Source organism: Macaca mulatta, chromosome 8 (genome assembly GCF_049350105.2).
Source record: "Macaca mulatta isolate MMU2019108-1 chromosome 8, T2T-MMU8v2.0, whole genome shotgun sequence".
NCBI lineage: Eukaryota > Metazoa > Chordata > Mammalia > Primates > Cercopithecidae > Macaca > Macaca mulatta.
In genome coordinates this window covers 112,934,519-112,948,342 of record NC_133413.1, presented here as the reverse complement: position 1 = coordinate 112,948,342, position 13,824 = coordinate 112,934,519, and the positions used below count along the sequence as shown (strand labels likewise).

General features: G+C 44.1%; 1 long non-coding RNA gene across 1 annotated transcript in view; it reads left to right on the top strand.

The window, feature by feature from the left end:
- The first annotated feature begins 372 nt into the window (after window positions 1–372).
- Window positions 373–13,824, top strand: part of LOC144330835 (uncharacterized) — a 38,904-nt gene continuing 25,452 nt past the window's right edge. The window contains exon 1 of the long non-coding RNA XR_013397398.1: window positions 373–1,283. This is a non-coding gene — a long non-coding RNA (uncharacterized LOC144330835). The remainder of the gene's footprint in view (window positions 1,284–13,824) is intronic.

Below are 13,824 nucleotides of genomic sequence, written 5' to 3'. Positions count from 1 at the left end.
TAAACTGTACCTGCACGGCAAGGAGTTCAGATCTGCGGCCATAGCAAACCCAGTCAAAGGTTTTTGAACGGGGAGTAATGCGAACTAAGTTATAATTTTTCAATGTCTTTTGGAGAGCTGTGGGTAAGGATGTACTAGAAGTAAGCTGGCTGTAGAGACCAGGACGGAGGCTTTCACTGCAGCTCAAGTGTTGAGAAGAATGAGAGGGAGGAAACGTGCAGGAGGGCTTAGGTGAAGGTCACTCACTCCATGTTGGAGAACAGAGGGCAGGGAGTAGGGGCTGAAGACACAACATTTGGGGACTGCATGACGAGGAGGGTGGGTGGTATCCCTCTAAAGGACAGGGAAGGCAGAGGGGAGTGGGGGGAAGGTGTGCATGTTGATCTGCAAGTGCAGAAGTCCAGGACGCAGACTAGATACTTGGGAGTCACTGTGTGTAGGGCAGAGCTAAAGCCACGAGATAAGACCAGATGGGCAAAGGACACCGCATGGAGGAAGAAGAGAGGAAGGCCGGGGAGAAGACTGTTCGTGGCCCCCAGGACCCCTTCTCCCATCTTCATGTTAGTGATAAGTCTCCCTAGTTTGAAATAGGCACATGGATACCGGACTTGAGCTTCCCTCGCACCTTGGTGTGGTCATGAGAACAAGTTCTGGCCAATGGGATGTGAGTGGAAGTGATGACATGCAACTTCTAGGTCATGTCCTTTGAAAAGGAGGCTGCCTTCTTTCTCCTCATTTCTTTTTCGCCCTGCAACAGTCTGTAACATTGACACAGTGCTGGTGAGGCAGCCCTCAGCATGAAAATGAGGATACCACCTAGGAATGGTGGTAGAGCAGGACAGTAGGAACCAGTGCGCTGCCCTGGACTGCCTGCGCAGCTCCAGACTAGCAAGCGGGGGAGAAATAAACTCCTTTCTCATTGGAGCACTGTGGTTAATTAATTTGGGGAGGGGTTAACTTTTTGTCACAGCAGCTAAGCCTGTATCCTAAGTACTACTTACACTAATATTGAAAATTTCAATTGGGAATAAAACCCTGGGGGATGCCAGCACTCGGGAGATGCAAGTGGGAAAAGTGGAAACACAAAAGGAAAAGAGAAAAGCCAAAGAAGTGAACTATCAGAGAATCCAAAGCAAGACGGCAAGGAAACCAGAAGGCAAACAGTGCTGAAGGACCAGAAAAGTCTACATAAACAAAGATTATCAAGAGACTCTGATTTGGCCAGTATTTCAGCAGATCAAGGGGGACTTAAATCGGGCAAAGGAGTTTACACCAGAATGGAGGTAAGAATACAGTTTCTGCCATCTCTGTGCATACTTTTTGTAAGTGTGTCACTGATTTGGACATTTACAGTTCTGCATTGGCCTTTTGAGAAAAACGAATCAGGCTCATTTGTGCTTGTGCTTATGAAATTATGTGTATACTGATGCTTATCTGTGTGAATTATGATTTTTCTGTGTAATACAGTGCTACCAAAATGAAACATTTAAATATTTAAGTGTTTATGTTCATCAAAGCATACTGATTTTTTCATCAAATGACCTTATAATAGTAAAAGATACGTATGCTGAATTGAGAGACTGGTGAACTGAACTGTATCCATGAGGAATCTTTTGATTTCCAGTGAAAGATAATTCAGCCCAAACTGCTTTAAGGAGAAAGAGAATTCACTGACTCACCAAACTGAAGCAGCCAGGAGTAGGCTGGTTACCAGCAGTCTGCTCAGGAACTCCCATTTTGTCACTGGGACTGTTTTGGTCTCTCCCTTTCTCTCAGTTCTACGATGGCTCCATCCTCAAAAAAGCTTTCTCACTGTTATCACCAGGTGGCTGCACTGCTTTTCACAGCCACCCCAGCTTCATGTCCAGGGAAGAAAACCTAAAGTCTCTTGCCAAGAAGCCCCAGTAATTGGGTCTTGTTGGCTTGTAGGTCACATATTCATCCCTGAAGCAATCAGGCCAGTTGAGAGAAAGCAAAGCTTACTAACTGGGTGCCCTGGGCAAATCATGTCACCTCTCTGTGCCTTAGTTTTCTCATTTTAAAGTGCAAATGATAAATAGGACTTATCTAATAGAGTTGTTATGAGGGTTACACAAGCTAACATTTATAAAGTGCTTAGAACAGTGCCTCACTCAGAGTAAGCACCATATAAATATTTGTTGAACAGATATGTTGGACAGGCCTGAGTCACAAATCTCCCACTTCTATCCACTTGGGCCACACAGCGATTGTATGGGAAAGGAATAGTTGGTATGGAACAAAGGAGAAATGGACCCCCGGTTGGCAAGTGACTCATGTTCTCTAGAATTCTAGAAAACAGAAATACAAGAACTCAAGTTTAAATGAAGTGGAAGAATGGATTTGAGAAGAGGAGATGGGATTATGACCAGAGAGGTGAATTTCAGGAAGCCTTAATGATTGATATAATTTGGCTCTGGGTCCCCCACCCAAATCGTACCTCAAATTGCAATCCCCACATTCCCCACGTTGTGGGGAGGGCGACCAGGTGGGAGGCAACTGGATCATGGGAGCAGTTTCCCCCACACTGTTTTCATGATAGTGAATGAGTTCTCATGAGATCTGATGGTTTTATAAGGCAGTTTTCCCTGCTCTTGCTCACACTCCATGCCTCTTCCCCTTCCACCACAATTGTAAGTTTCATGAGGCCTCCCCAGCCCTGTGGGACTGTGAGTCAATTAAACCTCTTTTCTCTATAAATTACCCAGTCTCGAGTATTTCTTTGTAGCTGCATGAAATTGGACTAATACACTGATTATGTTGCAATTCTATGATGAAAAGAATTCAAGAGAGGCTATGTGTTGGGTGGCTGAAGTCAAGTTGAAGTAGACACATCTACAATGCCAGGATATTCAAAATTTTATCTGTTACAATCCCTGGACACCTTTATCAACTCAGCTGGGCTGAATTTTCTGCCAAAAATGGTATTTTCAAAGATTGTTAGTCTAGGTTGTAAATATAAATATTTTAGGTTTTAAATAGTCCAAAGCCAGAGCTTCAAATGTGTGTGTGTGTGAGAGTGTGTGTGTACGCCAGTGACTACTCTCTTACTCTTTTTCTAGACCCCCCCAACCCCGCCTTTTTTTGTGAGATGGAGAATGGAGTCTTGCTCTGTTGTCTAGGCTGGAGTACAGTGGCATGATCTCGGCTCACTGCAACCTCTGCCTCCCTGATTCAAGCGATTCTCCTGCCTCAGCCTCCTGAGTAGCTGGGATTACAGGCAAACGTCACCATGCCCAACTACTTTTTGTGTTTTTAGTAGAGACAGGGTTTCGCCATGTTGGCCAGGCAGGTCTTGAACTCCTGACCTCAAGTGATCCACCCACCTCAGCCTCCCAAAGTGCTGGGATTACAGGCGTGAGCCACCGCACGCGGCCATAGCTTTTTTTTTTTCTTTGAATACATTGCATAGAATTTAGGGCCCAAAGAGATCTAAGAGTGCACACTCAGCCCAGCTCCTTCAGGACTTAAGAGAAAAGGGACTCAAGTAACCTCACAACATGGCAAAGTAAAGCATCAGTTTTATTACTAGGAAACCTAGACTAAAGAATTCAGGGAACATTTGCGGGGTGGGGGCTTGGGGGACAATGGAACTTCTCCCTCAGGGCAGTTGTCATACCCTGACTCCAGCCACCACGAGTGCCTCGAGGATCTGTGGCACCAAGCTAGGGGCAGGTAGACCTGTCTGGACTCTGAGGCGACCCTGGAAGCAGGACTAATGGGGTCTTGGGACTGAAGGCCAGTGGGAGCAGCCCCCTCCCCGAGGGAGGCCAAGGGTAGGGAGAGGAGGATCTGTGTCTCAAGTGTCTGACCTAAGTGTCTCACTCAGCTGTATTTTTAGCTCTCACCCTTGACCCACATATCCGTGGAGCGTCCTCAGAGAACCTACATTATTCTTTTGCTGAAGCACTGCATTTTCCTTGAATTTCAGTTTAGAGATCCAGTTTTGGGGGACTTTGTCTTCCTTCCTGCTTTTATGTCCAGTCTGTTTTCTATTTTCTCTCAGTTTTCTATTTTCTCTCAAAAACTTGCCTAATGAGCAGGGAGGAGGTAGGATTGAAAAGCTGGGGCTTTGTCATCACACAGATCTGGACTGAATCCCAGCCACACCCCAGCCCAAGAAGCTGGACCTCCCCGAGAATCCACTTCCCCTGCTGTCAAATGGGGACCCTCACAGTAATCACTTCATGGGCTGTGCCCCGGGGGGTTGACTGGGATAATGTTTGCAAAGTGCCCCGCACAGTTCCTGGTGCATAGTAACGAGTCAATAAACGTGGGCAATTATTTTATTTTCAGAAATCTGTGAAAGATGTGTGTGGAGGGCTCGCCTTGTTACAGCTTTTCTCCCTGGGGAGTTCTCTCCTGAAACATGAGTCTGTGTTTTGAAGAGAGCCTCAGTGGTTTAGTCCTGTGTGAGTTCAATATTGTTTTGTAGTCTCAAAATCACATCCATAGCAATCTTGTTTGCCCGTCATTAATCCTGTTTTTAAAGTTTTCTCTAGTGATTAAAAAAAAAATGATGCAAGGGCAAATTGGAAAACATCCCACTTTGAAAGCTGCTTCAAGGTAAAGGTTTACCTTTTAAAAAATTATTTATGTTGTGCATTTCATAGTAACCTAAGATTTCACATTCTGCCTATGTTCCTATGATAAAAATAGATTAAAAGTCTGTGAAATAAAAGTATAATCACCATAATCCAATATCTCTATGATTTCCCTATATTTTTAGAACCTAAATATAGAATCATTTAGGGGTGCTATTTTATTACTTGCTTGCATTTTTAATCTGTCAAACCTGAATTTCATTTTAGTTTTTACTTTGTTTATAACATATTTGATGATGCTACAGATGTTTAAAATTCATATTTTGGGGATTAAGATGAAAGTCTTTCCTGTGATCATATTATTTGGAAATAGTTTTTATTTCAGTTCGGCATTTTCTGTGGCTACTAACTTAAACCTAGTAACTGGTATCCATGGCATCCATGTTCTGTTTTATTTTTTTCCTCACTACTTTGCTAACAAGGAGGCATCCATGTTCTATGAACCACAATATTCTTTCTACTTTACCTTTGAACTCAAACTATTTAACTTTTATACAAAAGGAGAAAATAGTTCAAAAAGTAACATGTCTTCTTCAGCATTACCTAATGGTAATCAACACCTAATTCACACCTCTAGGTAGAAAGATAAATCAATTCCTCCCTCAAATGTTAAGGGCCAGGTCTCATGTTGCAGGGTTTTCCCATCATTTCACTATATTATATCTTTTCTGTTTACTAAAAATAATCTTTCCTTTTTCTGATTGAAAAGTAATCAATGCTTTTAAGATAACCTGAAAAATAGTGTTATCTCTTGGGCTGATGCTGAATTTCAAAATAGTTCTCCTCTGAGAAATGGTTTCCTCAAAGTTGAGAGCATAAACAATATGTTACTCCCAAGGCAATAATCAGAAATACAGGCAGATATTTCATTGAACAATATTGCCTCATCACAGTGAGATGATGAAATAAACATATTTTACATTTATTATAATGAAAAATTGCAAACCACCTAGATGTTAGGTAAAATACAGTATATCTATGTAGATTAAAGTGGAGCTATTATAAATAATAGATTATGCAGCATTTTTCCTTTTTATTTTTATTATTAGATTCTTTTTATTTATAAATTAACTAATTACAAAGTGCACTCATTGAAAAGCTTCACAGCACAAAGGCTACAAAGAAAATACCCTATTTTTAAGGACTTAGAGAAATGCTCACAATCCAACAATTACTGAAAGAAGAAAAACATTAATTCAACATAGAGCTCGATCTTGGTTGTATTAATTATATCATAACATATAATATGTAATAATATATAACATATATAATACATTGTCTATTATATACAACATATGCTATATGATATAATAATATATAACATATGCCATATGTTATATGTATTAAATATATGTTATATATTTACATATAAAATACATGTATATGAAACAGGAGAGTTCCCTGATGCCCCTTGCAGGACATTGGACAGGGGTGTGGCTCACCTGTTCAGTTGCCACGGCTGCTCAAACCCCTTACGGGATGGGGAGCACGCAGAGAGTTGCAGGAGCCCAAGTGGGCGTGTATCATAGTGTGCCTTTTTAGCCTTGCCATCCTCGGACAGCTTGAGTGTTAAACAGCTCAGTGAACCCTCTGCCTTTCTGGAAGGGCAGAGGGCCAGCGTGACAGCTTTCTGTATCCCGAGCTCTTGTCCAGCATCCAGGAAAAATCGGCTCACACACGGACTCGAAGGATGAAGGCAGGAGTTTTATTGAGGGGTGGAGGTGGCTCTCAGTGGGATGGATGGGGAGCCGAAGTGGGGGATGGAGTGGGAAGATGATTTTCCCCTGGAGCCTGGCCGTCCAATAGCTGAACCCCTCTTCCACCGCCCCTAGCCAAACTCCTCTTGGCATTCAGACGTTCCTCCTCTTCTCTCTCTCTGCCACATGCTTCCACTGTCCATCTGCTTGTCACATCTCCTCGCCCGCTCATCTGCTTCTGGAGCCTGGGGTTCGGGGTTTATATGGGTATGGGATAGGGGCGTGGCGGGCCAAAAGACAAGTTTTTGGGTGTAAGAACAGGAATGCCTGCCCTCATTTAAGGCCGCTGGATCTTCAGGCTTGAGAGTGAGGCCTTTGCTGGAGGAACCACCCTTTCCTACCTAGCGTTTCCCTGTCTCCTGTCCATATCATATACATCTTTTACTTTTTTTTTTTTTTTGAGACAGAATCTCCCTCTGTCACCCAGGCTGGAGTGCAGTAGCATGATCTCAGCTCACCACAACCTCTGCCTCCCAGGCTCAAGCAATCCTCCAGCCTCAGCCTCCCAAGTGGCTGGGACTACAGGCACGAGCCACCACACCAGGCTAATTTTTATATTTTTGTAGAGATGAGCAACTCCTCCCTCCTTCCCCCGCTCCAGTCAGTTATCCATATTTATTTGTGGCAATTTGCTATAGAAATAACAGGCTGCCTCTGGTTGGTGGAATTCAAGTATTTTAAATTTTCTCAGTCCAGGCATAGTGGCTCATGCCTGTAGTCCCAGCACTTTGGGAGGCCGAGGCAGATGGATTGTTTGAGTCTAGGACTTCGAGGCCAGCCTGGGCAACATGGCAAGACCTTGTTTCTACCAAAAATACAAAACTTAGTGAGGGTGTGGTGGCTTGCACCTGTAGTCCCAGCTACTTGAGAGGCTGAGGTGGGCAGCTGTGGCTCCTCCACCTCCAGATCACTGCAGTGAGCAGTGATCGCACCATTGCACTCCAGCCTGGGCAACAGAGTGAGATCTTCTCTCTCAAAAAAAAAAAAAATTCTTTCTTTCTTTTCCTTTTCAGCATATTCCAGAATCTTTATAATAAGCAGGTATACTTTTATAATCAAAATTTAATAAAAGGCAAATTTCAAAAAGAGAGATAAGTAGTAGAAGTGAAAAAGACAGAAAATCCAGAGACAATGAATTTTTTAGACTTTGAGGGACGAAGACCACCGTGGTGGACGAGCATGTTTCCAGCTGTTTTATATACCGACAAACCTGAGTCCAGATGGTTTGTGTTGTCACTAACAAGCGTGCTAACAGCAAAGGTGATCACAGCTTGGCCTGACTTCTGTCACACCACTCCGCTCTGGGCATGCCATTTCATCTCCAGGGCCTCAGTTTCCCCTTATGGCGGGTTAGGTCCACACAATGTTAAAGTCCTGAGATTCCATTCATACCATGTAATACTTGTTTTTCTAGCACCATCTATTGAAAAGTATTCCACTTTAGCTAAAAAGGTTGAATTTAGTTGAACACACTGAACACTCACTTTCTGCCAGCACTGAGATGAGGCAGGGTACAGAACTGGGTAAGGAACATTCTCTGCCTTCGAGAGGCTTACCACCTGATGAGAGGGCCTTGGAGGAGCAGAGCGGGAGGGTATGTGAAAAGTACGTGCAGAGAGCCAAGAGCACAGGGATGGGAGTTGAGATCCGACCTGGGAATCTGAGAAGGTTTCCTGGGAGAGGTGACACCCAAGCTGAGTTGTGTAGAAAAAGTCAGTTAGCCAGAACTGGGAAGGTACAAATGAACTTTCATCCTTGCAGCATCACGGGCAGTGCTTAGGGAGTGACAGTAATCAGTTTATTTATTTATTTCAAAAAAGTTTTTTTGAGACAGTGTCTTGTTTTGTTGCCCAGACTGGACTGCAGTGGTGTAATCACAGTTCACTGCAGCCTCAACTTCTGCAGACTCAAGCCATCCTCCCACCTCAGCCTCCTGAGTACCTGAGACCACAGGCATGTGCCACCGCGCCCAGCTAATTTTTGTATTTTTGGTAGAGACAGGGTTTCACCATGTTGCCCAGGCTGGTCTTAAACCTCTGAGCTCAACGGATGCACCCACCTCGGCTGGCTGTAATCAGTCTAAAATAGAAAGAATTTGAGGCAAAAATACTTTCTAGTTGTTTCTCAACAAGGTCAATGAGTGGTCAGCACAGAATAGCTCCTGTCATCTGGAAGGACAGGGGGCACCATTATCAGAAAGCAAACAGTCTTAAGAGCCGGGTGTGGCAACCTTCACCTGTTGTCTCTGCTACTCGGGAGTTCCAGGCCAGCCTGGGCAAGATAGCAAGACCCCATCTCTAAAAACAAAAGAAAACAAACAGTCTAAGTAATTTCAATCCTAGTTCTTACTTTTTAGGAAACTGAGGCATTTTTAAATTTTCTACTGAGACCGCCTCCTCCCAATGGCCTCTGGGGTCTTGCCCTTGCTGATAATCTTCCCATCCTCTTTCTCCATTGCCCCTGCTACCTCCACCCACCATCTACAAGGTAACCTCACCTTTCTCTTGTTAAATTTGATCTCTCAAAGTATAACTTATGTATGTTGGGCCAAAGATAACTGCTGTGAGGCCTGGCTCTTGTCTTTGGACACATGCCTAAAGCCTGTACCCTTTTCACCACTGATAAGATATAGAAAGAACAGTAACAAAAGCTGGATGTCATAATCAAGCCAAGACAGATTCCCTGCTGGGTCTGTGTCCGGCCTGGAGGGACTGGTGGGGAATTAGTCACGTACAGCCCACACAGCCTGCGGCAGGCCCAGTCAGGACTGTGCAGGTGGAACGGTCCACTCAGAGCATTTCCTGTGAATTTCCCTCCCCTCGGCCCCTCACTACTGCTCTAGGACCCTTATCTTTTCCTCTAGTCTACCCAAAGGAGGAATCGAGATTTTTTACCAACCTCTGGCCTGAGCATGAGACAGAATATATTCAGATGCATGGTCGGCACGTGACCTTCTCAGCTCTCAAAGAGTGGTTAAGACTAGAGCTAGGAAAAAGGAGAGGAAGAAGGGAAGGGGCAGGAAGGGATGAAGGGCCTGGGGCTACCGAGGTGGGAGGGAGGACTCCCTGCTTCTAGGACCCAGGGACAAAGGAAATGATCTCAGAGATGAACTACCCTTAATCTGGTTCCCTCTGTGTGATCCATTCTTGGGGAACAATTGTAGTACAGTTATTCGTCACTTAACAATGGGACGGGTTATGAGAAATGTGTCATTAGGCAATTTCATTGTTGTGCAAACATCACAGAGTATAGTTACACAAATCTAGATGGTATTGCCTACTACACACCCAGGCTAGATGGTAGAGCCTACTGCTCCCAGGCTACGAGCCTGTGCAGCATGTTACTGTACTGAATACTGCGGGCAAACCTCACACAGTCATAGGTATTTGTGTATCTAAGCATGTCTAAACATAGAAAAGGTGCAATAAAACACGGTACTATATAATCTTATGGGACCACCATCATCTACATCGTTCCCTCATTGACCAAAATGTTGTCATGCAGCTCGTGACCATACTTAGGTTAATGCTGCCTAGCTGCTGTTACAAATCAACCACGACCTTTCAGCGAGCACAATAAAAGTTGATTCCTTGCTTTTGTAACAGCTCATTGTCAGTGTTCCTGATTAGTAGGCAGCTTTTCTGGGATAGACATCTCTCTTCTGGCCAAGGGCACTGATAATTATCCCAAGTGGCTCAGGCACCAACAAAAAGGGGTCATTGTGCTTTACAGTTCTCCTAACACAATACAGGAGGGCTTTGGAGCGAAGGAGTGAAGAGGATGAGAAGTCTGAAAAGCCACTCCTTCGATACTTCCGTCAAGCCCTGCGTCTCCCTTTGAATCATGATTGTGGCACGCAGAAGGAGCACGGACTGCAGTCAGACCGAACTGCGTTCAAATCCCAGCACTGCCACTTCCTGGCTGTGTGACTGTGGGCCACTTACTCCATCCCTCTGAACCTCAGTTCCTTCATTTGAACAACAAGGATATCAAGAGCTCACAGAGCTGTGCTGAGGATTAAATAAAATGACACTCCAAATACATCAGGCATCTGATCAATACCTGCTCTTCCGCTAAGCAGGGCCCCCAGACTGACTCTTGAATGGCACTTACCGTTCAAAGGAATCCTGAGAAGTGGTGTTAGGGCGACTGCCCTGTGGAAAAAAAGTAAAGCAGAATTCCCTGTCTCCTCCCTCCCGAATAAATACAGACAGATCAAAGATTTCACTTATTTTCTTGGAGTAAGGAAGGCCTTCCTGAGCATGATTTGAAATCCAGAAACTGTGAAGGAAAAGAATGGTCAATCTGATACCTACAGATTAAAAATATCTGGGAGAGAAATAGACAAAGTAAGAGATAAATGGCAATTTAGGAAAAACATTTGCAACCGTATCCTAAGGGCTAATTTGTTTAATAAATAAGAAATTTCTATCAATCAATAAGAAAAAAGCTAACAACCAAATTGAAATGACCAAAGGCTACAAATAGGCAGTTCCCAGGGCAGAAAATACCAATGGCTTTTAAACATTGAAAAGATGCCCAAACTTGCTCAGAATAAAATAAATGCAAATTAAAACTACAGTTAGATAGCAATTTAAAATCTTTCAGATTGGTAAAGACCAAAAAATCTGGTAAGACTTAAGTGAAGGCAGAGAAAACAGATCCTTTCACATATTGTTGATGAGAGTTGAAATTGATTCACTCTTTCTAGAAAGCAATTTGATAATTCTGTCAAAATCTGAATTTCAGGCCGGGTGCGGGTGGCTCATGCCTGTAATCCCAGTACTTCAGGAGGCTGAGGTGGGCAGATCACTTGAGCCCAGGAGTTCAAGACCAGCCTGGGCAACATGGCAATACCCTGTCTCTACCAAAAATACAAAAAATTAGCCGGGTGTGGTGTCACACACCTGTAGACCCAGCTACTTGGGAGGCTGAGGTGGGAGGATCACTGGAGCTCGGGAAGTTGAGGCTGCAGTGAGCTATGATCGCTGCACTACACTACAGCCCAGGCAACAGAGTGAGACTGCCTCAAAAAAAAAAAAAAAAATCTAAATCTCGTATACCCTTTGGTTAGCAATGCCACTTTAGGAATTTATCCTGTAGATACATACAATTTTTCGCAATGATTAGAAGCAACTTAAATATCCATGAATAGAGGATTAGTTAATTAAATTAGGATAACACCATAAAATAAATACAAGGTTAACCTTCTATGTGATAATATAAAAAAGCTTACCAAGTGGAAAAACATGAGAGCAGTGTATAGGTACCATGCATTTGTGTTTGTATTTTAAATGAATAAGTAATATAACTCCGATTTTAACAGATGAAGAAAGTGAGGCTCAGAGGAGTGAAGTCATGTGCTTGGGTCATCACATAGTCGGTAGTTAGATAACTGAGTCTGCAGAGAGTGCAGGGATGTCTGTCTCTCTGGTACTAAAATCCAGATTTATAATACCATGCTCAAGAGCCTTCCGTAGCCTAAGAATCAAAGGATTTTCTCAGCTTGGTTTCTACTGCTTCTCTTCATATACCCTTCCTCAAACTAAATTGAACTTATCCCCATCCCTCTATGTCTTTGTTCATGCTGCTCAGAGATCTGGATGAGCTAGATCTGATGCTACCTCCTCCAGGAAGCCCTCATTGGTTCTCCAGACAAAATTAACCTTAGCCTCCTCTAAACCCTCCAGCATTTTATCCCTTTTATAGAAATTTTTGGAGGGTGAATCCTAGAGGGAGTGTAAGAGAGGAAGGGAGGAAGGGAACTAACATTTATTGTGGGCCTACTACGTGTCCAGCGCAATGCAGTGCCTTCACGCGAGTTTTCTTGTCTAGTATTTTAAATATTTTGATCGAACCATAGGTCGTTGGGGGCAGGATCTCTGTCTAATTGATCTGTGCATCTCCCCAAAGGCCTGGCCCAGTTCCATTCATTCAATGCAAACAAATTTTGAGATTCTACAACACATCAGGTACAGTGTGTGGTGCCAGGGATACCAAGAGGAATGCAGCAGGGTCTCAGCCCTCAGCATCTGTCCAGCTGGGAGGCCAGCCACATGACCCAATAAATCCTAATTGAACATTGTGCCAAGGTAGGGTGGAAGAGATGTGTTGGATGGTGGATAAACGAATGTGTGCACCCCATCTGATGCCTACCTTCACTAGCAAACTTGCACCATTAATAACCAATTTTACCCTTAAAATGTTGCTGATGGATCTCATTCTGAGACTACCCTCATACACAGCTCTAGGGTTACAAAGGTCTCCCTCTCACATTGTCTCTAGAACTGCACTGTCCAGTACCACAGCCCCTGGCTACACGTGGCCATTTAAATTCAAATTAACTGCAACTAAACATAATTTAAAATTCAGTTTCTTAGCTGTACTAGCCAACAACCATGTAGGACAGGCATCCGTGGACCTCCAGAGTCTCAAGAAGTGCTCAGTGGCCATGAATGACTACCGTGTTGGATGGACAGATATAGGACATTTCCACCATGGCAGAAAATTCTATTTCGCAGTGCTGAGCTAGAGCCTCCAAACCCAGACCTGGGCTCTCCTCCGCCTGCTTACTTGGTGTCCTGGCAGAGCTCACTGCGGGGCTCTGCACTTCAGTGTCTTCTTCTCTGAAGGCAAAAAGTGTTCCTTAAAGAGTTGGGAGGCAGCACTGACTTTCTCTTTTTTTTTTTTCCTTAATTTTTATTTTTTATTTTTTAGTTTTTAGAGACAGTGTATCCGTATGTCACCCAAGCTGATCTCAAACTCCTGATCTCAAGAGATCTTCCCATGTCTGCCTTCCATCCCAAGTAGCTGGGACTATAGGCATATGCCACCATGCCTGATAGCACTGCCCCTCTCTACATTCAAATCATGATAAGTTGGTGAGGTTATACATGCCGTGAGAACCCACTCTACATCACGACACTGGTGCCTCGGTGTTGGGCAAACTCTGGAGTCCCTGACTGGTTTGACTTTCTTACGGTGCATATGCATTTGGTCTGTACTGATCATGGAAAAAACACCTCTCTCTTAAAAAAAAAATCATGGGCCGGGCGTGGTGGCTCAAGCCTGTAATCCCAGCACTTTGGGAGGCGGAGACGGGCGGATCACGAGGTCAGGAGATTGAGACCATCCTGGCTAACCCGGTGAAACCCCGTCTCTACTAAAAAATACAAAAAAAAAAAAAAACTAGCCGGGCGAGGTGGCGGGAGCCTGTAGTCCCAGCTACTCGGGAGGCTGAGGCAGGGGAATGGCGTAAACCCGGGAGGCGGAGCTTGCGGTGAGCTGAGATCCGGCCACTGCACCCCAGCCTGGGCGACAGAGCGAGACTCCGTCTCAAAAAAAAAAAAAATCATAAGAAGTATAGACACAGATAACCATAGCCCTTTCCCTGAAAGGGGGTGGAAGTGGTGAGGGCAGCCTGTGGCTGGATTCAGGGTCCCTGG